Source organism: Mobula birostris, chromosome 19 (assembly GCF_030028105.1).
Source record: "Mobula birostris isolate sMobBir1 chromosome 19, sMobBir1.hap1, whole genome shotgun sequence".
Classification (NCBI taxonomy): domain Eukaryota; kingdom Metazoa; phylum Chordata; class Chondrichthyes; order Myliobatiformes; family Myliobatidae; genus Mobula; species Mobula birostris.
Genome location: NC_092388.1, coordinates 35,074,442 through 35,100,861, shown reverse-complemented (window position 1 = coordinate 35,100,861; position 26,420 = coordinate 35,074,442). Strand labels below are relative to the sequence as shown.

The 26,420-nt window shown below is 41.2% G+C and overlaps 1 long non-coding RNA gene across 1 annotated transcript in view; it reads left to right on the top strand.

Annotated features, from left to right (window-relative positions):
* The first annotated feature begins 19,528 nt into the window (after nucleotides 1-19,528).
* Nucleotides 19,529-26,420, top strand: part of LOC140212518 (uncharacterized) — a 77,439-nt gene continuing 70,547 nt past the window's right edge. Inside the window, exon 1 of the long non-coding RNA XR_011889739.1 lies at nucleotides 19,529-19,718. This is a non-coding gene — a long non-coding RNA (uncharacterized lncRNA). The remainder of the gene's footprint in view (nucleotides 19,719-26,420) is intronic.

The following is a 26,420-nucleotide window of genomic DNA, read 5'->3' as shown; positions in this document are numbered from 1 at the left end:
CATGTTGGTGAAAGGAACAATAGTGCGGACTATTATCTAAATGGGGAGAAGGTTCAAACATCAGAGGTGCAGAGGGACTTATGCAGTCCTCATGCAAGACTGCCAGTAAGTTAAATTACAGGTTCAGGTTGTGGTAAGGAAAACAAATGCAATGCTAGCATTTATTTCAATGGGAATAGAATATAAAAGGAAGGAGATAATGCTGAGTCTTTATAAGAACTAGAGGGCACAGCCTCAATATTGAGAGGTGGCCTTTTCAAACAGAGATAAGGAGGAATTTTTTTAGCTCAGAGACTAGTGAATCTGTAGAATGCTCTGCCACAGACTATGGTGCAGGCCAAGTCCTTAAGTATACTTAAGGCAGAAATTGATTGTTTCTTGATTGGTCATTGCATCAAAGGATATGGCTAGACAGCAGGTGTATGGGGTTGAGTGGGCTCAGGGATCAGCCATGATGGAGTGGTGGATCAGCCTCGATGGGCTGTATGGTTTAACTCTGCTCCTATGTCTTATGATTATCAACCTGTATGCTCAGTTCCCTTTGTTGCTACTGCAATCCTCAGTGCTCTACTATTCACTGTGTAAGACCTACCATGTTTGGTCCTACTGAAGTGCAATACCTTGCACTTGTTTGCATTAAATTCCATCTGCCAATTTTCAGCCCATTTTTCCAGCTGGTCCAGGTCCCACTGCAAACTCTGATAGTTTTCCTCACTGTCCACTATATCTCCAATCTTGGTATCATCCGCAAATTTGCTGACGTAGTTAACTACACTATCATCCAGAACATTGATATAGATGGCAAACAACAATGGACCTAGTACGGATCCCTGTGGCACTCCACTAGCCACACACCTCCAGTCAGAGAGGCAACCATCTACTCCCATACTCGGGCTTCTACCACAAACCCATTATCTAATGGAATTTACTAATACATCTTGAATGCCAAGCAACTGAATATTCTTGAACAACCTCCCTTGTGGGGCCTTGTCAAATACTTTCCTAAAGTCTGTGTCGACAACATCCACTGCCTTGCCTTCATCAACTTTCCTGGTAACTTCCTCAAAAAATGCTATAAGATTGGTTAGACACAACTTATCATGCAAAAAGTCATGCTGACTGCTGATGTCAGGTGCACCGGTGTATTATATCCTGGTTTATTTTTAGAGTCTTTCTTAAACAGCGGAATGACATTGGCTATCTTCGAATCTACTTTTATCTCATCTGTCGCTGAGGATGATTTAAATATCTCTGGCAGGGCCCCAGCAATTTTTGCACTTGCCTCCCACAGAGTATGAGGGAACACCTTATCAGGCCCTGGGGACTTATCCACACTAATTTGCCTCAAGACAGCAAACACTTCCTCATCTGTAATCTGTATATTGTCCATGACCTCACTGCTGCTTTGCTGTACTCCTATTGACTCTGCATCCATCTCCCAAGTAAATACAGAAGTAAAAAAATAATTTGAAATCTCCCCATCTCTTTTGACTCCGCACATAGATTACAATTCTGATCTTCTAGGGGACCAATTTGGTCCCTCGCAATCCTTTTGCTCTTTACATATCTATAGAATCCCTTAGGATTCTCCTTCACCCTGTTTTCTAGGGCAACCTCATGCCTTCTTTTGGTCCTCCTGCTTTTTTTTTAAAGTGTCCTCTTTTATTTCTTATACTCTTGAAGTACCTCATTTTTTCCTACCTGCCTATGCCTGCTATACACCTTTTGTTTCTTAACAGTTTGGGAGTCCCAGTCAACATGTTGAAAGTTATAATCTCTTACTATAACAACCTTATGTTCCTTGCAACAGTCTGCGATCTCTCCAAATGTGCTCCTCTAAATCCCACAGACTGTTGCGTGGTTTATAATATAGTCCCATTAAAGTGGTCACACCATTCTTATTTTAAAACAGCAAACACGAGGAAATCTGCAGATGCTGGAAATTCAAGCAACACCCACAAAATGCTGGTGGAACGCAGCAGGCCAGGCAGCATCTATAGGAAGAAGCACAGTCGACGTTTCGGGCCGAGATCCTTCATCAGGACTAACTGAAAGAAGAGATTTTAAAGTGGGAGGGGGAGTGGGAGATCCGAAATGATAGGAGAAGACAGGAGTGGGAGGGTTGGAGCTAAGAGCTGGAAAGTTGATTGGCAAAAGGGATACAAGGCTGGAGAAAGGAGAGGATCATGGGACGGGAGGCTTAGGGAGAAAGAAAGGGGGAGGGGAGCCCAGAGGAAGATGGAGAGCAGGCAAGGAGTTATTGTGAGAGGGACAGAGAGAGAAAAGATAGAGAGAGAGAGAGAGAGAGAGAAAGGAAAAATAATAAATAAATAGATAGATAGATAGATAGATAGATAGAGAGATAGAGAGATAGATAGATAGATAGATAGATAAATAAATAAGGGATGGGGTAAGAAGGGGAGGAGGGGCATTAACGGAAGTTAGAGAAGTCAATGTTTATGCCATCAGGTTGGCGGCTACCCAGACAGAATATAAGGTGTTGTTCCTCCAACCTGAGTGTGGCTTCATCTTGAGAGCTGGCCTCCTCTACTGTCAAGATGATGCCACACCTTATATAACCTCTGTTATTTATTTATTTATTTATTCTTCTTTTTTTTTTTTTTCCCTCTCTCTCTGTCCCTCTCACAATAACTCCTTGCCTGCACTCCATCTTCCTCTGGTGCTCCCTTCCCCCTTTCTTTCTCCCTAGGCCTCCCATCCCATGATCCTCTCCCTTCTCCAACCTCGTATCCCTTTTGCCAATCAACTTTCCAGCTCTTAGCTCCATCCCTCCCCCTCCTGTCTTCTCCTATCATTTCAGATCTCCCCCTCCCCCTCCCACTTTCAAATCTCTTACTATCTCTTCTTTCAGTTAGTCCTGACGAAGGGTCTCGGCCCGAAAGGTCGACTGTACCTCTTCCTATGGATGCTGTCTGGCCTGCTGCATTCACCAGCATTTTGTGTGTGTTGCATACCATTCTTATTCCTCAGTTCCACCCATAAAGCCTCACTAGATGAGCTCTCCAGTTTGTCCTGACTGAGCACTGCTGCGACACTTCCTCTGATTAGAAATGCCACCCATCCCCCTTGAATCCACCCTGCTCTGTCGAGTCTAAAACAACGGAACCCTGGAATATTGAGTTGCTAGTCCTACTCCTCCTGCAATCAAGTCTCACTAATGGCTATTTCTGTGCCCTGAGCTTATATATCTTTCTGACAAAACTTCTGATATTGAAGTATAAGCAGCTCAGGACATTAGTCACACCATGCTCAAGCTTTCGATTTCTGACTTTGTCAGAGGTCTTAACAACATCTGTCTCCACAACCTCTCCTCTATCTGTTCTGGCATTCTGGTTCCCATTCCCCTGTAACTCCAGTTTAACCCCCTCCCCACACCCCGTGCAACACAAGCAAACAAATATCCGCTTGGATATTTGTCCCCCTCCTGTTTAGGTGCAAACTGTCTCTTCTGTACAGGTCCCACCTTCTCTGGAAGAGAGCTGAATGATCTAAAAATCCTAAGGCCTCCCTCTTACACCAACTCCATAGCCACGTGTTAAACTGTGTGATCTTCTTATTTCTGTCCTCACTAGCACAAGGCACGGGTAGCAGTCCAGAGATCACAACCCAAGAAGTCCTGCCCTTTAACTCCCTGAACTCACTTTGCAGAACCTTGTCACTTTTCCTATCTACGTCATTGGTACCTACATGGACCACGGCCTCTGGCTGCTCACCATCCCACTTAAGAATGCTGAGGACTCAATCCAGGATGTCCCAGATCCGGCAATCTCCCTAATTTATAAATCTCTTATCACCACAGCTTGCTTCTTCTCCGCCCCCACTTCCCTTCTGAGTCACAGAGCCAGACTCAGTGCCAGAGACCTGTCCACAGTGATTTTCCTCTGCTAGTTCATGCCCCCTAACAGTATCCAAGGTGGTATATGTGTTATTGAAGGGATGGCCATGTGGATACTCTGCACAAACTGTTTAATCCCTTTCCCGTATTTGACTGTCAGCCATTCTCCTTTGTCCTGCACCTTGGGTGTAACTACCTCTCGAAATGTCCTATCTGCCACCCCCTCAGCCTTCCGAATGATCTGGAGTTCATCCAGTTCCAGGTCCAACACCTGAACACGGAGTATTAGGAGCTGCGGCTGGATGTGCTTCTCACAGGTGAAGGTGTCAGGGACACTGGAGGTCTCCCTACCTCACACATCCCACAAGAGGAGCATTCCACTCTCCTGCCTGGCATCCCTACCATCCTATCTGAGCAAATATAAAGGAGGAAAACAATAAATAAACTGGGGGAAGAATACACCTACAATAAATCTAGAAATGTTTGAAAGGACCCATCTGCAAATGTCTGAAGAATATTGAAGAAGTGAATTGATAATTATGAGTGATTAAGTTTGAGGCTGTGACCAGAAACTTGTCCTCCTGAAGTTTAGTTGGAGGAAATTTCCACCTCTCCAGAGCCAAATATCAGCAAAGCAGTCTGACAACCCAGCAGTGCTGCCGCAATGAAGTGGACCTGCACATCACAAAATCCAATACAGTTTCAGACACATCTGTGCAGAGAAAAAAAGAGGGTAGCTGGGATAATCCTTGTACTGTATTGAGTTAATAGACTCTGCAGTTAGAATGCAGAAGGAAGCCACCATGAATGATTCTGTAGCTAGGGCTGGGTAGTTAGGAATGGAAGTGGGTGAGGGCCCCCTAATCAGCTGATAGTGGAGAATGGTGTGGTCAACCATATTAGCTTGAGATATGTTGATGTAGATTAGGCCATAAACGGTGGTGTTCATAATGTTGGCTAAAAGTAAAATTGGAATCCAGCTTCGCTTGTCTAAGTTCACAAGTTTCAAAAATAGTGCCCATGATTGCATGGTTTGTGATGAATTTTGGAGCTCTAACAAGAAGTTATAGACAAGAAAAAAATTTAAAAGATCAAGCCATACTGGGTCAAAGTGAAACAATATCCAGTCTGAGCTACCCGTTGTAATAAACTACAAACTATGCATTGGTCCCTTGTATTCCTAATTCTGAATCTATATCCACATTGGCAACATTGATTTATTAGATACATTTTCTCTTACACTAGATTAATATTAATTAGGATTAATGTGTAATTAAAATGGGAATATACTACCTCTGCTAGGAGATCTGATTGTACTGTAATTTCTAAGTACCGTTGTTATTTACACTTTGTCTCTCTCCAAGGGTAAGTTTTCAAAGTCCTTTTCAGGCATCCAAAGGAGAACATGAAGAGACACTGGGGAAAAATCCTTCCCTTGCCTACCAAACCAACCACTCAGAAGCAGTGTGAGCAAATTTTCTCAGGCACATTTACTTTCCCTAAAGAGAACAACATGCAAATCGGAATCACAAATTGAGTGAGCAAAGCTACAAGAAATAATTATGCCCCCATCTGTATTGCTTTCTGTTTCTCAATAGGTTGTAAAGATTTATAACTGGCCAGTTCATTTGCAGTCAAAGTTAAAAGTAAGTGTATTATCAAAGTACATATTTGTCATCATATACAACCCTGAGATTTATTTTCTTGTGGGCATACTCAGTAGGTCCACAATAGAATCAATGAAAGACCCCACCAACTGGGTGCTCAAACAGTGTGCAAAAGACAACTATGCAAATGCAAAATGAAAGGAGTAATAAAAATAAATAGATAAATAGTACATACATATTGAGAACATGAGATGAGGAGTCCTTGAAAGTGAATCCGTAGGTTGTGGGAACATTTCAGTGATGGTGCAAGGGAAGTTATCCCCTTTGGTTCAAGAGCCTGATGGCTGAGGGATAATAACTGTTCCTGAACCTGGTGGTGTGAATCCTGAGGTTCTTGTACCTTCTTCCTGGTGACAGCAGTGAGGAGAGAGCATGATCTGGGTGGTGGGGGCCCCGATGGTGGATGCTACTTTCCTGCAAGAACATGCTATGTAGATGTGCTCATTGTGGGAAGGGTTTTACCAGTGATGGACTGGGTCATATCCACTGATATACCAACCTACTTCCAAATCAGGAGGAAAATCAGAGATTTCTAACTCTTCCGAAGATTACGTTGTCTTCTGGTCTAGTGTCTTGAGACTGCAACGAATCAGGAGATGAAGTTTATTAAAATAGATAGGGCAGGCCTTTATTAGAAGCTTACTTTCTATCTATAACTGATTGCTTTCCTCTACAAGAAACAAATGCATAGATTACCCTTAATATGTTTTATTTAAACACAGTCTATTCAATGAAATTTTCCTTAAAATCCAAAACAAAATTATAGGAGTAAGATGCACAAAATGCTGGAGGGACTCAAGAAGCCAAGCAGCACCTGTGGAGAGGAATAAACAAACAGCATTTCAGGCTGAGACCCTTCATCAGGGCAAACCTGGTTTTATACATAATGGCATAGAGAACAAGTGAAAGCGAGTCACAATGAAAATTTATAAGGCTCCGGTTCATCAGCTGGAATTTTGTGTACAGATCTGGACGCTGTAGTTACGAAGTATGCAAAAACTATGGAGATTAGCTAGAATTATTCCAAGGATGATGTACTTTAGATTGATTGGAGAAACAGTGGTTGTTCTAAATGTAACAGGGAAGATCAAGAGGGTATGAAATCAGCCTGAATTAAAATCTATAAAGAGCAAACAGAGAGAAGGTGTTCTCATTGCTGTAAGAATCAAGAACAAGACAACATGGAATTAAGGTGCCTGATAAAGAAACTAAATGCACCTGGACTGCTCTGGTGGGGTAAATGGTTTAGAAAAAGTGGAGTCAAATTCAATCATGACATTCAAATTGGTAATCGATACAGTTGAAAGAAAAAAAAAAATTGCAGGCTGGTGGGAGAAGAGGTTAGCTGAGTTGCTCCAATATAGAGCTAACACATGGCACTCCAGGCCAAATTGCCTCCTTCCATGCCAGAACCTTCCCTGTGATTCAGTCTATGGCAAAATGCAGATGATTTCTCACATGCTACTCACTAACCTTGACACTGCAACATCCAGTTATTAATCAAACACAGAAAGATTTTTGAAGGTATATTCAGCTTTGTTGGCAAAACGTTCATCTCTGAGGCAGAGGCAGTGGGTTTGTTATCTTTTGCTTGAGGGACCATGTTACGTGTAAATTGACTATGTAACCATTTGATACATTTCAAAACCAACATTCAGTCTGGGGTGCTTCAGAACTTTTCAAAACATGAAACGTACCAAATGAATGCAAACCCAAACATACTGCAGATGCTGGAAATCAGAAGTAAATACAATCTGTGGAGAGAGAATAACAGTTTCAGTACAGCAATAAAAAAACACTGATTATCAGCCGTGAATGTTTATTTCCGCAGATACCGCCTGACATGCTTAATATTGATTATCTAAATTTTTTAATGAATGCATTTACTTTTTCCTTCATAAGCATTGACACATACTTCAAGTATTATTGCGCTTTGAACCTTCACTAAATGAAGAGCTTAAAGGCAGCAGGTCCCCAAGCATTGGCTTCTACCTGGAGACTTAGTTCCCAACTGATCAGCAGGTCCCGGCAATTTCAATGCTTTCCAATAACAGGGAGAAGCATTGTGACGGCCAGGTAATACAGACTCACTGACAGAAACACTGTTCAAGTCACAAAAGCACAAGAATGTCAGAATTATTAAAATATTCAATATATAAATAAAAGCATTGAAAAACAAATAGAGTCAATTTAATTTAAATTAAAAAATGTGAAAACAAATTACCTTGCCCATCATTCTGGTAATTATTTTCCTCTATTCAAATCAGTTGGATTACTGGACCCATGCCAGTTCTAACAGGTCGGTTTAGCAGAAAGGTGTCCAGAATAAATGAGGAATCTGTGGAACTTGGCACTCTTCGTCTCGATCCCATGAGTAGTCCAAACAGAAATTATAGATTAGGAAATAGAAACCAGTGTAATTAGAAATTAGAAAGCTGTGTAAAATGAGACTTGGCCCGAGAACCTGCTTTTCAAAGTTACAGAGGTAAATGCCAGAACTTTCACATTCATACATGGAATGCAATACATTAGCCACATCAAATTTGCTTGGAATTCTTTGGCATCTTCAGTTGTAGCCTTTATAAAAACATATAAGCTTCTTTGCTACTGATAAAATCCAGCATAAGCTCAAGGACCTCATCTTAATGGCCAAGGAAGCACACCAGTGCATCTACTTCCTCAGGAGGCTGAAGAAATTCAGCATGACCCCGTTGACCCTCACTAACTTCTTATACATTCACTGTACAAAGGATCCTACCTGGATGCATCATAGCTTGGTATGACAACTTATCAGCCCAAGGCAGCTCAATACATCATGACAACCAGCTACCCCTCCACGGACTTTTTTTAAACACTTCTTGCTCCCTCGGTAAAGCAGCCAATATGTTCAAGGTCCCTGGACATTATCTCTCCTCCCTGCCACCCCCTACCCCCCAATAAGGTAGAAGATACAAAAACCTGGAAGTGTGAACCACCAGACTCAAAGACAGCTTCTGTCCCACCATTATTGAATGGACCTCTTGTATATTAAGATGTACTCTTGAGCTCAAAATCCAGCCTACCATGGCATTGCAACTTAATGTCCGCCTGCACTGCATTTTCTCAGCAATGATAACACGACATTCTGCATTCTGTTTTTCCCTTGTACTACCTCGATGCATTTGTGGATGGCAGGCAAAATAAAGCTTTTCGTTGTGCTTCAGTACATAGGACAATAATAAACCAATTTACCAACTTTCTGTGCAGGTATATTACAGCCCAAGGACTCCAGGTGGTATTTAATCATTTCAAATAACCAGCATTTCTTTTGAAGGTGAGAACCAAGTGCAAGATAATCTGCTTGCAAAATTAACTAAGATTCTCCTGTATTCACAAAAGCACCCTAATTTGCTGTTTTCCACACATTGCCCAGCATGACGTTTACTTTTTCCCCTTTATTTTGTGCTTTTTTCCCCCCTTTTTCAACAATCACTCTCCAGTTTTCTAGGCAGCTCAAATAGGAATAATATTCATTTCCCTCTCAGACAGCGGCAGCCCCGCTTTCACCTCACTCAGAGGACTGCGGGCCTAACTCCTGCTGCAGAGATTTGGGCACAAAATTTAGATCAAGGATCAGAAACCCAAACAAGTAGTGCCAGTTTTTCCTCCACTTTGGTCAGAAAAGTAATTTTAGACAGCTTTGGTCATCATGCTGTCAGAGATGTTTCCTATTCTCTCTCACCTTACCCCTATTCATAGAGTAAATATACATTTTTGATCACCTTCTCCAGTTTCTATGAAAGGTCATTGACTGGAAATTTTAACACTTCTCTCTTCATAAACAACGCCTGGCCATTCGTGTGATTTTCTCCGTCGCGGCTCTGGATGCAATTGTACATGCGTGGTGCCGATATCTACCCTTTTGAGATGTTTCTCAACATTCAGCAGTACCTCCTCACTCAGAGGGTTTCAGGTCTCGATTTGGCGACAAAATCTAGATCAAGGTTCAGAAAGCTAAAAGAAGAGCTAGCTTTCCCCGCAATTTGGTCAGGAATGTAATTAACTTAATAATCTCTATACACGTGTAATAATTTAAAGACTGAACAGCGACACATATATTACTTCATAATGCAAAGAATGTTTAATTTTATTCAGATATTTTAAAAAAACATTTTTCCTTCACCTTTCTGTGTCTCTGGAATCCCAGAACTACGTATCAGTCCTATAAATCACCTTAACGTGACAGAGCACCCCAGCTCTTCAAAATTGTTACAGAACCTAAAGCTATGCACCACCTCAAGTTCCGAGTAAATTGCTTGCATTAATGCCATACATCAGACCCATTAGTGCCCATCAAGCAACCTCAGAGTGAATTTCTGCGGCAGTAGCTGTGCACAAGTCCTTAAAAAAAATACACGTGGTTCAAGACCCACAGGTTACAAACCCTAGATCAAGGTTAGCTCTCCAGTGTCGCACTTTAAGGTGTTGTCTTTCAGTTCAGACTTTAAACCAAAGCTTTGTCTGCCTTTTCCAAGTATAATAAACTATACCAAGGCATTACTCTGAAGAAAAGCAGCAGTGTTGTCCCTAGTAAACTGACAAATATTTGCCTTCAGCCAATTGCAGTTAGTCACTGTCATCACGGTTGTGAGTCTCAGCCAATGAACCCACTATTCTGGGGTTGGTACTTCTCAAAACTAACCAGATTTGATATTTTCACATCTATAAAATCAATGATGGAAATCCAATAGTTGTTGTCAGAAGTTCTCAGCAATAATGGAAGCTGGGTTTCAATGTTAAACTCCAAATGGGGTTCAACAAGGAGAGAACACGGGTTAATTGCCCACTACTTACCAAGAGACCTCAGACAGAGCTTCTGTGCCTTGCCTGAGGAGGAGAAAGGACCACGTTTCCATAAACATTAAAATGGAAGAGAAGATCTGCAAAATACCTAAGTAATAACATGTTAAATTTTAAGACTTTCCAAGACTTGTCTTAACAAAATGTCTTTACATTCTTTTTAAATTAAATGTGGTTCCTGTATGTTTTTAAACGCTTAAAATTACAAACTCTGATGCATAACGATCCAAGTGCAGGGCTGTTTCTTAAAAGAACTGGCAACCCTTCTTCAGATTTTGTGGGTGTGGCTTAACTTAATAGCCCCATGTGATGTCACTTTCATACCCGCTATGGTGAATACTATGGTGAAAGGCACACATACACACACACAAAATCTGCCTTTAAACCAAGTTTTTGCAGGAAAAATTATTGAAGGTAACTATACTTTTACGTTAAGATTTATGGCAAGGTGACATCAAAAGTCCAGGCCATTACCTGATCATGTTTCCCATCAGTTATGTTTCTTTGCTATATTATTTCCAACACTATAAATTTGACTACTCCAAAAGCACTTCATTGGCTCTGTTTGATTTCCAAAAGCTCAATTCACAAAATGCGTCATGAGATTATAACCTCTGTTCGTTTGTTCTAATTTACAGATTTAAAGCTATTTTCAGAATCAGCTTGATCTTAGGCAGGGCAATAGTAGAGCCCCTGACTCTACCGTTGCCATGGTGCAGGCAGAGCAAAGAACCTGAATCTATTCCCACTCATGAGTACCAGTTGTTAGGATGGGATTATTAGAAAATAATGTGAAATGAAGTAAGAGAAAAGATAAGGAGAGATTAAAACTAATACCCTATTTACAATCACCAAATTCACACAGGCTCACAAAGTCAGCTGCTCCCATTTCTTCTAAGAGCTCAGAATAAGATCAGTTTCTGAATGCCACAGAATTAAAAGATGGTCTTATAACTGATAGTTTCACTTAGAGCAACTTCAGTTACATACAACAGGAAACTAAGGTGCACAAGATAACTGAAATATAATAGTTACATTGATCTCCTTAGTTCAATGGAAAAAGAGTCCGTTAGTAAGGAAGGCAGTTTGATTGGTGATGTTTCTTCTACTACTGAGTTGTTTTTGTCTTTTGATACAGCCTGGCAATGTAGAAATGTGGTTAAGATAGCATTCTGAGACCAAGAGAAAGGAATAAAAAGTGCTAAAATGTAAGTCATCTCGAACGGTTTCAGTTAATGCCAATGGTCAATTCTGAATTGCGACATATTAGATCCCCTATACACTAGCTCCTTATGAGATACATTAAATGTATGCTTAAAGGAATAGATTTTATATAATAGGGCTATGACTGTTTAACATATAATTAACTTCTGATTATTTCTAAATAATTTAATGAACTTGTATGTAAAGGAACATTAAAATAGAAGCAGGAGTAAACCATTGGAACCATTGAGTCTCTCCTCATTATTCATTGAAATTAGGGTTGACCTAACTTGGTATTGTTTACCATATGCTTCAATTCCCTTCATATCCAGAAGCCTATTCATTTCTCTTTGAAATAAACTCTATATGTGTGGGCACGTGGCCAAGTGGTTAAGGCATTGGACTAGTGACCTGAAGGTCGTGAGTTCGAGCCCCAGCCGAGGCAACGTGTTGTGTCCTCGAGCAAGGCACTTACTCACACATTGCCCTGCGACGACACTGGTGCCAAGCTGTATGGGTCCTAATGTCCTTCCCTTGGACAATATTGGTGTTGTGGAAAGGGGAGACTTGCAGAGTGAAGACTTTCCAGGCGCAGATCCATGGTCTCGCAAGACTATCGGATGCCTTAAAACTCTATATCCACACCTCCACAGCCCTTGGGGGGTAAAACACTTCAAAGATTTAGCACCCACTACATGAAGAATTTTCCTGCATCCCAGCTCTATAATGTCTACCTTTTATTCCAGGGCAGAGAACTCTTATTCTAGACTCTTCACTCACGGGAAAAATCCACCTTGCATCTAATTGTCCAGGTTTGTATGAAATTTGCAAGTTTCAATGAGATAAGTTTAATCTCAGATGGCAACAAGGAGGCATACAGCAGTGGGACAGATTGGTGGTTTGAGTGATGTTGCAACAAAAACCTTGCATTCAGTATCAGCAAGACCAAGGAATAGATTGTGGACTTCAGGAAGGAAAAAAATCAGGAAAACACATAACGGTGGAAAGGGTAAGTGGCTTCAAGTTCCTGGGTGTCAACATCTCAGGGTATCTATACTGGGCCCAACACATTGATGTAGTCCTGAGGAAGGAATGGCAGATGCTGTACTTCATTAGAAGTTTGAGGAGATTATCAACAAAGACTTTTATGAACTTCTATAGAATTATGGTGGAGACTCGTTGCATCCTAGTCTGGTATGGATGCTCCAATGCATAGTGTCACGTACCCCGTGACGGGGACAAAGAACCAGCAGAGATGGAAAACACTTTGGAGTCTCGTATTGCTATAAGCTAATAATATTTATTAGTAACTACGCAATACAGTAATATAAATGTAAATAAATCAAACAGGTTAGCAATGATTATATATAGAAGTAAGTGTGGAATATATATGTATGAAAAAACCAAGCTTCTTTAAGTCTAGAGGTAAAAAGATACGGTCTTATGATGTTGAGTAAAGTTCAGTTCAGTTCAGTTCATGGTATTTAGTTGAGTAGTGATGGAGAGAGAGAGAGAGAGAGAGAGAGAGAGAGAGAGAGAGAAAGTGAGCTGAGTCTTCAGGTGAGCTGATGCCGTCGATCTTCTCGTCGTCCTCCGAAATCCTTTACAAGTCACCGACTGTGACTTTAACCAGGGGGACCGGTCTTCTGTGGTGGAGCTATCACCCCGGCGAGGGTGGACACATAGACAACTGCCCACCAGTCAACCCCTTCTTCACCGATGGAATAGCAATTTGGATTGATCCGGCTGATAGAGCCTCCAAAAAACCCACTTTCTCTGCGGGCACAGCAATGCTCATTCAGTGTCTAGATCATGTGTCCTGAGGTCTGTATCATCTGACCTCCCATTTATTTCATCAGGCTGAGCATCACCTGTTATTCAAAGAGTCCCTCCTTCCTTTGTCTGTAAAGAAATGCACAAGCAGGCAACTTGTCCTTGCAAGTAATATCAACAACCAGCCTTTGGTCACCATAGCAACCTTCGAGCTGCTCGGTGCTGTCTCCAACTCCAAACTCAGTAGAAGTCCAAAGTTACTTCCAATGCCTTAAAGTGACAGTCCAACCGTTAATCTTCGTCTCTCTCTCTCTTTTCAAAAGCAACATATCAGTGGTAAATAACTCTGTCTCTCTCTCCTTTCCAAACAAACCATCAATGATAAATGTCTGTCTCCAAACAGTTAATAGGGGTACTCCTGGATCCCCTCACAATAGGAACACAAGAGGGTGCAGAGGGGTGTAGATTCAACCATGAAGGTGGCATTCATCATTAAGGACCCTCATCATCTGGGTCACGTCCTCTTCTCATTACTACCATCAGGGAGGAGGTACAGAAGCCTGATGACACACACTCAATGTTTCAGAAGCAGCTTGTTCCCCTCCACCTTCAGATTTCCGAACAGTTCATTAACCCATGAACACTGCCTCATTATTCTTTATTTAGCTCTATTTATTGATTTTGTAATTTATACTGATTTTATGTTTTTGCATTGTACTGCTGCAGCAAAACAACAAAAGTCAAATTACTGTATATAAGACAGTGATAATAGACCTGATTCTGATCTCTCTTTCTTCTGAACTCCAAAGTATAGAGCTCTAGTCTGCTCAGTCTCCTAAAATGGCAAATCTGAAACCCCTGGGACAATTTTACTGATTTTCACTGCACACCCTCATAAAGTTTCTGGAAAATACATCATGAGCCAGAGACAAAGAAAAGGTTAAGAATGAATATTCATAATTCAAGACAAGGAGGAGCAAGGAAAAATATCAAAATGTTTTCATGCTTTCTGAATCAGCATCAGGTTTTAGCTCTCCTAAATGTCTCCAGGTACTTCCCCCTTTCCTCCAGAACTGAGATCTTTTCATAACACGCCCACTCAGCTTTACAACCTACTTCATATTTTTCTCTTGGCTGCCTTTGCAACTTCACCAATCAAGAACTAAATATCACCAATACAAGACACTGGATTCATTACCAATTCTCATCCACATCTTTTCTTTTCCTACTTACGTAGAGGATGGGATACTGCACCTTATCAGTAGCAGCTCCACACACTTGGGTTTGCTAGGTGTATCGCCCACTAACAAGTTCTTCTTCACCCATCTAGAATGCTAGGGACATTGTTCTGCTGTCCAAGCTTACAGATAAATACTTGGTCAAAAGGCTATAGAATTGTGCTGTGATACAAATCGAATTGGGTACAAAAAAAGGCAAAATATAGGAATAAAAATAATTGTGGGCTTAAGCAAAAGCAAAGATTTCCTGATATCAACAAGATGTTATTTGGGTACAAGAAAGTATTCTCTAGAATTATCACCACTTACTTGAAGTTTCATAAATATCACATTACTACAATTTTAAGTGCAACACACTTTCAGAACATAGAATGGGATTAAAATGTTGGCTGAACCATCTAGCCAAATTCATCAATAAAATTATGACTATAATTGTAGTTTATTACACCTGCTTATCTGACTGTTAGAAATCTATGATCGTGGTCTTGAATGTGCTGAATGACTGCAGCCAGCCGAAGTAAGGACATGCAAAATCCACACGCCTCCTTATGTGAAATTCATTCTATTCTAAGTTCCTCTCTGGGTATCCCTTTATTCTAAGTCTGTGACCCCACATGTAGACACTTCATCCATGGAAAAAGCTTATCAACATCTACCTTGTGAAGAAAGTCATCAAGTTTCTAGATTAAATTTCTTTTTCAAATTTATAACTTCTAGCCTCTTCCTAGTAAATTTAAGATTGCATTTGATGCTGTACAACTGCAGCATCTGGCATCTCTACCTTGTAGATGGACCTAAATATTAACTATTACTGGTTCTTTTGCCTTGACTACCTGGAAAGCAGCATCCCTCATCAAAGACCCCCACCATCTAGGCCACGCTCTCTTCTCACTGCTGCCATCAGGAAGGAGGTACAGGAACCTTAGGACCCCCACCAACAGGCTGAAAAATAGTTATTACACTTCAACGATTAGGTTCCCGAATCAGCATGGATATATTCACTTATCTGAACAATGAACTGATTAGACAACCTTTAAGCTCTCTTTCAAGGACTCTACAACTCATTTAGCTATAATTATTATTACCTGTAGTTATCTGTATTTGCAGTTTGTCTTCTGATGCACAATGGTTGCTTGCTATTTTTTGTGTGTAAGTTTTCATTGATTCTATTGTATTTCTTTGTTCTACAGTGAATGCATGCAAGAAAATGAATCTCAGGGTTGTACATGGTGACATATACATACTTTGATAATAAATTTACTTTGAACTTTGGTATTGCCATGCCTTTAATCTGACTGCTCCAACTTCGGGCTAGGTCGATAAGTTTGAGTATTATTGTTATTTTACTACCAATATCAAAAATCTTTTGGTGAACTTTTACCTTCACCAATTCATTGGCGCTTTTGTCCTTTATCTACTTAAATAAGATAAATGTATTCTAGCTGTATTTCCAATAGAAGGAACCTAAATGTGAATTGTCTTAAACTGTATTTCAAATTGGAGCTGGTGGCAACATAAGAATGTCATAGCAATTCAAAGATTGAATAAGTTCCTTTTCAAACAAATCTTGTGGCCAAAAAAAAAAACCCAGAAGCACGTTAGAAACATGTTGGAAACACTCAGCATGCCTGGCACTATTTGTGGAAAGAGACTGTCTACAGTTCAGGTTGATGATTCTTTATCAGACTGTCTACAGTTCAGGTTGATGATTCTTTATCAGAACTAGGGCTGATAAGTGCCAGACTGATTTTGCATAAATGATGTATTCAGCAAACACTATTTATTTTCTCTGGGAGAAATTAGCCTGCTTTTATCAGTAGAAGGTGCTTTAGTTATTTCTCCACACTTCAAAATTTCAGTGAAACGAATGTATTCTTCAATAAACTGTATATTGTAAGTTACATGTGCTTCTACACTTCCAGCTCACTTGTCAACAGCAAATGCTGTCAACCAATATTCAATGCTAAAACACACAAAATGCTGGAGCAACTCAGCAGGTTGGACTACGTTATGGAAATTAACAAACAGGTGACATTTTGGGATGAAATCCTTCAATGCTAAAAGTGGTTCATTTCTCAAGAATTCCCCTGGTGATTATAAATCCAGAGCAGGCTAAAGGAGGTTAGTGTGCAATTCAAGATGAAAAAAATAACTTGGTATCATTCCTCCAAGACTGACAAGCACTTAGAACTTAAGGAGCATGACTTTGCTTTGAGCTCTGTAGTTCATCCAACACTGACCTTAGACTTTCCATAAGCTACTGTCGGCCAATCATCCAAACAATATGGTACTCACTACCTCTATGACTTCTCTGAATGGAAGAAGCAACTCTGTATAAACTTAAGCAAAGAGGGCAGACATATCAGTAATGCACATAGATTGAACAATAAAAATGAAAACTTGATTGCTAATTTAATGTTAACATCTATAAGGAAATCAAGGTAAGTAAGCAGACTTTAGATTCAGAGTTATAAATAATCGATAAGGCATTTTCATCCTTGTTTGATGGTACAAAATACTGTACAATAGCAGCTGAACTTTTTTGTCTGCAGATAAAGTCAACGAAACTACGCTTCAGAGGCAGAGCGATAGGTAAAAGGGATGGGAAAAGATGGTGATTACAGAAAATAACGAAGGAACAAATCAGGCAAGTTAATTGAGGAGACACAAGAAATTGCAAGTGCTGGACATTGGAGCACAAACAATCTGCTAAAGGAACTGGAGGAATGGAACAGCATTGAGGGGTAATGGGAGATATTGTTGATGTTTCGGGGGGTAACTCTGTGAAGGTCCCTGCTGCACCTGATCATTCTGTGATCTCCGTCTCAGAGGCCGATGTTAGGCAGTCTTTAAAGAGAGTGAACCCTCGAAAGGTGGAAGGTCCCGATGGAATACCTGGTAGGGCTCTAAAAACCTGTGCCAATCAATTAGCAGGAGTATTCAAAGACATTTTCAATCTCTCACTGCTAAGGGTGAGAGTTCCCACTTTCTTCAAAAAGGCAACAATTATACCAGTGTCTAAGAAGTATAATGTGGGCTGTCTTAATGACTATCACCAGGTAGCACTCACATTGACAGTGATGAAATGCTTTGAGAGGTTGGTCATGACTAGACTGAACTACTTCAGCAAGGACCTGGACCCATTGCAATTTGTCTATCGCCACAATAGGTCAACGGCAGATGCAATCTCAATGGCTCTCCATGTGACTTTAGACCACTTGGACAACACAAACATCTACGTCAGGATGTTGTTCATTGACTATAGCTCAGCATTAAATACCATTATTCTCACAATCCTGATTGAGAAGTTGCAGAACCTGGGCCTCTGTACCCCCCTCTGCAATTGGACCCTGGACTTCCTAACCAGAAGACCACAGTCTGTGCGGATTGGTGATAACGTATCCCCCTTGCTGACGATCAACACTGGCGCACCTCAGGGGCATGTGCTTAGCCCACTGCTCTACTGTCTATATACACATGACTGTGTGGCTAGGCATAGCTCAAATACCATCTATAAATTTGCTGACAATACAACCATTGTTGGTAGAATCTCAGGTGGTGACAAGAGGGCGTACAGGAGTGAGATATGCCAACTAGTGGAATGGTGCCACAGCAACAACCTGGCACTCAACGTCAGTAGGATGAAAGAGCTGATTGTAGACTTCAGGAAGTGTAAGATGAAGGAACACATGCCAATCCTCATAGAGGGATCAGAAGTGGAGAGAGTGAGCAGTTTCATGCTCTTGGGTGTCAATATCTCTGAGGATCTAACCTGGTCCCAACATATGGATGTAATTATAAAGAAGGCAAGACAGCGGCTATGCTTTATTAGGAGTTTGAAGAGATTTGGCATGTCAACAAATACACTCAAAAACTTCTATAGTTGTACCGTGGCGAGCATTCTGACAGGCTGTATGACTGTCTGGTGTGGAGGGGCTACTGCACAGGACTGAAAGAAGCTGCAGAATTTTGTAAATCTAGTCAGCTCCATCTTGGGTACGAGCCTACAAAGTACCCAGGACATCTTTAGGGAGCGATGTCTCAGGACGGCAGCGTCCATTATTAAGACCTCCAGCACCCAGGGCATGCCTTTTCTTCATTGTTACCATCAGGTAGGAGGTACAGAAGCCCGAAGGCATACACTCGGCGATTCAGGAACAGCTTCTTCCCCTCTGCCATCGATTCCTAAATGAACATTGAATCTTTGAACACTACCTCACATTTTTTTTAATATTCAGTATTTCTGTTTTTGCACGTTTTTAAAATCCATTGAGTATACGTAATTGATTTACTTGTTTATTTATTATTATTATTTTACTTTATTTATTATTTTTTCCTTCTCTGCTAGATTATCTATTGCAATGAACTGTTGCTGCTAAGTTAACAAATTTCACGTCACATGCCGGTGATAACCTAATGCTGATCAGTCTTTATAATTGAAAGAGATGGGCATAAGATGACGAAGGGCGACAGATAAGGAACATTAACTGTTTTTCTTGCCGCAGCTGTTTGACCTGCGGAAATATTTTTCAGCATTTTGTGTTCTTGACACAAAAAAATGGGGGTAGATTATCTAGTTCGGGTTGACAGTCGAGTGATGTTGGGGCAGATGAGGTCGTGACAATTAAAGGGTTAAAATATTTAATGGAACCCCCTGCTGGGAAGGTCAGACAAAATACCTAACCATATCGGAAGCGAGCATGCCAGTAAAGGTTTGGGAATGGTTGGTTTGGAACTGTGGCTCAGTGCGCGCTTGTGCTAACATCCCACCGCCCAGTGGATAGCTCTGCCAGCTCGCTGGTAGCGTCAGCTGTGGGACTGTGAGATGTGGGGGTGCTCACAGTGAGGGCTGGCTGCCGGGAAAAGGTGGTGTGTTTTCTGGAGGTGACTGAGCGAGGTGGCGGTGGCGGCAGGAGCAAAGGCGGGGGCAAAGGCGGGGGCGGGGGAAGGAGAACGGCGCAGCCCCGGCGCGTCAGCGCGGCCCCGGGGCACAGGCATCGAGTGGAAAAAAAAAACTGCTCGCTGCAGATCCAACAGCAAAACAAGAAGAACTTTTAAGGCTAAGCAAGAAGAGAAAAAAAATCCCCTTTTGTCTCTAGACTGACGCATTTTTACCACTGAAAGAAATGGAGAGACACAAAGGTGAGGAATACGTTTGTTATTTTGGCATGTTTAATGGATTGAAGGTAGCGACGTCAAACGCAGGAAAAAATGTAAATGTCTCCAGTTTATGAAATGTGCCCTAGAATAAATCCACGCGCCAGTTCCTGGTACTGTATACCCCTCTCCCCGATGTTTGTTATTTGTTTTGTAAAGCTACTGCAGGTGTCATGGAAGGGGTTGTTTTTGCAATGGAGATATTTTCTAGTTCCGTTCACCTTATCATTTTGAAGTCATTTTTGCCGTGCAAGTTATTTACTATCCACGATATTAACAAAGTCAGACTCGACGTGAAATGACATAATCGATTATTTTGTTAATAAAGGAATTGGGAATGACTGTCCCTCTGAATCTCAGTTTTATTTACTAAGGGACTGATGATTGAACAAAACCTTTCGAAGCGAGTGGCTTTATGTGAACGCGTGTATTACAGCAATGGTCAGAATGTATTTTTAAGGTAGATCTTTCACCTTGCGTGCTGGCTCTGCGCTAGGCTCGGTTTAGTCATTCTCATGCACTCGATCAAGTGCAATGAAGGATGACAATAAATACTTCCTCGGCGGCCACATCATTTAGAAAGTTTACACTAGCCCACACGCTTGTGAAACAAATTGTCAACGGCCGGGGATTTGGTCCCGCGTGGACCGATTCGAGCGTTACTCGAATCATTACTAGCTGTAGGCTTCATGCTACATGCGCTTGCGAATTGTATAATTTATTTTTAGTTTGCTGGAAGCTCTTACAACAATTTTTGTACTTAATAACCCTTTTCCAATTGTCTTTTCCTGTCTGATATTAATTTCATACCCTCCTTTGGGCTTGAGTAGATTTTAAACAGCACTGCGATCTCTCTGGGGAGGTGCAGGGTACGAAATGTTGCCGAAAGGGATATATTTTTTTTAAAAAACAGCTAAATTGGGGGTGGGGTGGTGCAGTGACAGGAAACCTAGCCCTGTGTTCGAAGTAAGATCGTCCAGATTCGAAAGGGGCAACTTATGAACGTAGTGACCCAGACCTGGTGTCGGTGCAGCAAACCCTGCTTCCTAGCAACTTCTGCAACAAGATAAAATTATCTTCGAGGTAATAAACAGGAAACTTTCAGCAACCCACTCTTTCCCTACTCTCTAGTAAACATTCAGTAGTAACAAGTACCTCGCAAGTGGAGATGTTGGGCAGCCAACAGCAGCCCAGATGGGGGCATTATAGACTCGCTGCTGATACAATTCTATTTTTTGTTGGGTTTTTTCCCTCTTTTTTTTTGCTTAGCCACCAAGCTCTTGACCCATAGGGGTTAACTTCACACAATTTCACCTGCCCTATTACCGAAATATCCCCGCAACCCATGGACTCACTTTCAAGAACTCTTCATGTTCTCGATAGTTATTGATTTATTTATTATTGTTATTTTTGTTTTCTTAATTTGTCCATCCAGTTGGGTACGGACTTTCAGGAAATCGATTGTGTTTCTTGGATATACTGTGTTTGCATGCGAGAAAATGAATCCCATGGTTGTATATGTTGACAGATATGTACCTTGATAATATATTTACTTTGAACTTCTATCTATTGTTCTAATTCAATATAAATTTTTCCAGAATCAGAAATTTCCAGCCTGACATCGTTGATTTGATAATGCTTTAATACCCTCTTCACAATTCAAAATAGCACATACCATTAATGCTAAAAACGTTTGCTTCCTACACATTATTTGTATTAGCACACTCACGTAAAGTGCTTCTTAATCTGCAAGAACCCATTTGCACAACACACATTTGTTTGCCTTGCATACTTTATAACAACATAGAACACATTAAAAATCTATCTGCCAGCCGCCTTCTCAACATTTGCCAATTCACATGGTTTTAGAATAATTGTGCAACTGCAGAAATACATGAAGTGGTTGCTGTGTGGTATGCCAACAAACATTTCTCATGTGTCCACAGTTTGGAAATTCATTGGGGCTGACTAATACTGAAAGTAGCCTCTCTTTCACTCAACAAGGAAGACCTAAAACCAAAGTCAAACCTAGGATTCACAGGGAAAGACCTGTGATGAAAGGGTTTGAAGAGTGTCAAATATTTGGAGGATCAGGGCATTAGGCTAGGGCAAATGAGTTCAAAGTAAATTTATAATCAAAGTAGAAACCTGAGATTCATTTTCTTGCAGCCAATCTTAGTAAACACAAGAAGCACAATAGAATCAATGAAAGATCACACCTATCGTGATGGAAAAACAATCAATGTGCAAAAGACAACAAACTATGCAAATACAAAAAAAGAAAGAATAAAAGAAATATGACTACTACTAATAATAAATAAATAAATAAACAATAAATATCAAAGAATAAGAGATGAAGTGTTCTGGAAAGGGTCCATAGGTTGTGGGAATAATTCCATGGTGGGGTGACTGAAGCTATCCCCTCTGCTTCAAGAGCCTGATAATTGAGGGGTAATAACTGTACCTGAACTTGGTGGTGGAGGTCCTGAGGCTCCTGTACCTTCTCCCTGATGACAGCAGCAAGAAGAGAGCATGACCTGGATGGTGGGGGTTCTTAATGATGGATATTGCTTTCCTCTGATGGTGGGGAAAGCTTTATGGACTGCGCAATATCCATTACTTTTGTAGGCTTTTTTATTCAAGGGCTTTGGTGTTTCCATACCAGGCCGTGATGCAACCAGCCAATATACTCCCTACCACACATCCTTAGAAGCTTATCAAAGTTTTAGATAACATGCCAAATCTTCACAAACTTCTAAGAAAGTAGAGGCGCTGCTGTGCTTTCTTCATAATGGCTCTTGCATGCTGGACCCAGGACAGATCCTCTGAAATGATAACACCAAGGAATTCAAAGCTGCTGAACTACTCCACCTCTCATCCCCCAGTAAGGACTGGTTCACGGACCTCCGGTTTCCTCTTCCTAAATCAATAGTCATCTCCTTGGTCTTGCCGACACTGAGTGGGAGGTTGTTGTTGTGGCACCACTCAGCCAGATTTTCAATCTCCCTCAGAAGCTGATTCACCACCACCTTTGATTTGGCCAATGACAGTGGTATGTATCATCAGCTCACTTAAATATGGCATCGGATCTGTGCTCAGCCTCACAGTCATAAGTGTAAATTGAGCAGAGCAGGGGGCTAAGCACACAGCCATGCACTGCACTGTGCTGATGGAGACTGGAGAAGTGATGTTGTTGCCAGTCAGAGTTGACTGGTGATCCAAGAGATCAAATGGAGAATCTAGTTGTACCAGGAGGTATTGAGGCTAGGGTGTTGAAGCTTAATGTTTAGTTCTGAGAGGACAATAGTATTTATAATGCTGAGCTGTAGTTGATAAAGAGAATGCTGATGTATACATCTTCCCTGTTCAGACATTCCAGCGTTGAGTGAAGAGCAAATGAAATGGCATCTGCTGTTGACCTGCTGTGATGTTAGGAAAACTGAAGCAGATCCAAGTTGCTCCTCAGGCGGGAGTTGAGATGTTTCATCACCAACCTCTCAAAACACTTCATCACAGTGGATACTAGTCATTGAGGCAGGTTACCATACTCTTCCAAGGTACTTCCATGTTTATGACAGTCAAAGCAAACATAAAAGGCACTGAGTTCATCTGGGAGCAGAGTTTTGTTATCACCTATGTGGCATGGTTTCACTTTGTAGGAGGTGATAGTATTCAAGCTCAATCACAGCGGTTGACCATCCTTCAGTGATTAAGACAGGAGGGCACCTCAGGCAAATGAAGGTCAGCAATAGAAGGGACAGAATGAGATACTTTGGTGGATAATTACTGGTTAGCAGGAATAGTTATGAGTGTGCTCAGGTGATCGGGGCTCAGGAGGCTACAAATCATATTAGGTTTCCAGAAATTGGTTTCAGCTACCCTAGGAAAGAGTTTGGATTCCCATTTCTATCGTGCAGTTGACTCAAGGTAGTTTTAGGCCATGCATAATCCACAGCTGCACTGGAATTCTATTTTGGCCACTCTGAGAATGAAAGACTCCCAAACTGGCAAAGATTTTATATTAGAAATTTTACACTTGTATTGCCAAAGATCAATAAGTTTAATGATTGGATGTTCATATAGTTTTGATTTTAGGGGAATCCACTTCTAATTTATACTATAATTCTTTAAGCTATCCATCATACTTACATTTTTTTAATAAAAGATCAATTTTCTTTGCAGATAAATTAAAAAGGTTGACCATGGTGCGACAAAGGTCCTGAGCTGTTAATTTTTCAATACAAGAAGTATTGTAGGAAAGGAAGATGAGCTCAGGGTATGGATCAACACATGAAATGGTGAGATTGCAGCTATTAGTGAAACTTGTCTGCAGGAAGGGCAGGACTGGCAGCTTAATATTCCAGGTTTCTGCTGTTTTACGAGTAACAGTATGGGAGAAATTAAAGGAGGAGGGTGTCACGGCAGTACTTAGTCAGGACAGACTGGAGAACTCGTCTAATGTAGTTTATGGGTGGAACTGAGGAATAAGAAAGGTATGACCACATTTATGGGCCTATATTATAGAAACCCAAAAGTCCAGGGGATTTAAAGGAACAAATTTGTAGAGAGTTTGCGGACTGATGCAAGAAACATAACGTTGATATTGTAGACGATTTTAACTTTCCACATATTGACTCGGACTCCCATACTGTAAAATGACCAGATGGGATAGAGTTTGTCATATGTGTTCAGGAAAGTTTCCTTAATCAGTACACAGATATTCCAATGAGAGAATGCGTGATATTTGATCTCCTTTTAGGGAATGAGACAGATCAGGTGACAAAAGTTTGTGTAGGGGAACATTTTGTATCTCGTGATCATAATACCATTTCAAAGTAAATAGTTTGAAAGTAAATATGGAAAAAGATAGGTCTGATCAGCAGGTTGAAATTCTAAATTGGAGAAAGGCCAATCTTGGTGGTATCAGAAAGGATCTGGCAAGTGTGGATTGAGATAGGCAGCTTTCTGGCAAAGGTGTACGTGGTAAATGGGAGGCCTTTCAAAAGTGAAATTTTGAGAGTACAGGTTTCCCCCGCCATCCAAAGGTAGAGCGTTCCTATGAAACGGTTCGTAAGTTGGAATGTTGTAAAGTGAAGAAGCAATTATCATTTATTTACATGGGAAAAATTTGTGAGCGTTCGCAGACCCAAAAAATAACCTACCAAATCATGCCAAATAACACATAAAACCTAAAATAACAGTAACATGTAGTAAAAGCAGGAATGATATGATAAATACACAGCCTATATAAAGTAGAAATACTTTTCTACAATCATTGCCGCACTGTCCACTGTAGCGAAAATCTCATGCAAGCGCTCTGGGCAGAAACACTCTCTCCAGTAAAGTAGAAATAATGTATGTACAATGTAGTATCACTTACAGGAATTGGGAAGACAGCGCCGAGCACACTGATGATGGTGTGTTAGGCTGAGTCGTCGGAGGTTGGGGTGGTGCAGTGGTCCCTAACCTCCGGGCAGCGAACAGATACCGGTCCGCGAAGCGTGCAGGGGTACAGCGGTAGCCGGGATGCACCCAGCACATCTTTAAGAAAAAAGCCAAAATAAACAAGCTAATTAATTAGGTGCTGCCCGGCACGTAAACGTCGGCCCAGATCAGAGGCAACGCAATTGGCAATCGCCTCTGAACTGGACCGACATTTACGTGCTGGGCGGCACCTAATTAATTAGCTTGTTTATTTCGGCTTTTTTCTTAAAGATGTGCTGGGTGCGTTCAGGCTACCGCTGAATGGCTGCATTCTTTGCGGTAATGTATCAGTCCGCGGCCCGGGGGTTGGGGTGGTGGGACACTGGGGTGTCATCTCATCGTCGTCTGTTTCCATCAGGGCAGGCAGGTCATCTTCTTCTATCTCAAAATGCTTAATTATGTCTAGTTTTACGCTAAGTGTAACACCCTTACGAACTCTTTCAGGCTTTTCTGATACCTTAGAACTCATCTTGCTGCTCACAGGCATGTGTTTAAGCAAAGCCGGCTAGAATGCAGTTTCGGGGGAGGAGTTTGGCTGCTCGGGGCGCGTGCTGCCTTTTCTCGTGTACTGCTTTTATCGCGCGCTGCCTTTTTTCGTAACAGGGAAAACACCTTCTGTTAGCGAAAACAGGTAACTAATGTAGGTCTTTCGTAACAGCAAGGTTTCGTAAAGCGAACGTTCGAAAAGCGGGGGACACCTGTACACAGCTTGTATGTGCCTGGTTAAGGAACTTTGGTTTTCAAGAGATAGTGAGATCCTGGTTATGAAAAAAAGTGCATAGCAGGTAAGGGCAGGTAGGAACAAATGAGGGGCTTGATGGGTATAAGAAATGCAAGAGAACACTTGAAAAAGAAATCAGGAAGGGTAACAGAAGGCATGATGTGCCCTTGCAGACAAGGCGAAGGAGAATCTGAAGGGATTGTGCAGATATGTTAAGAGCAAAAGGATTGCAAGGGACAAAATTGGTCCTCTGGAAGATCGGAATGGTAATCCATGTGTGGAGCCAAAAGAGATGGGGGAGATCTTAAATGGAATTTTTGCATCTGTATTTACTTGGGAGATGGATGTGGAGTCTATAGAAGAGGCATCAACTTCATGGATCCTATGCAGGTTACAGACAGGGAGGTGTTTTTTGCCCTGAGGCAAATTAGGGAGGATAAATCTGCAGTGCGGAGGGAATTAAATGCAGCGTCTCCAAGTCT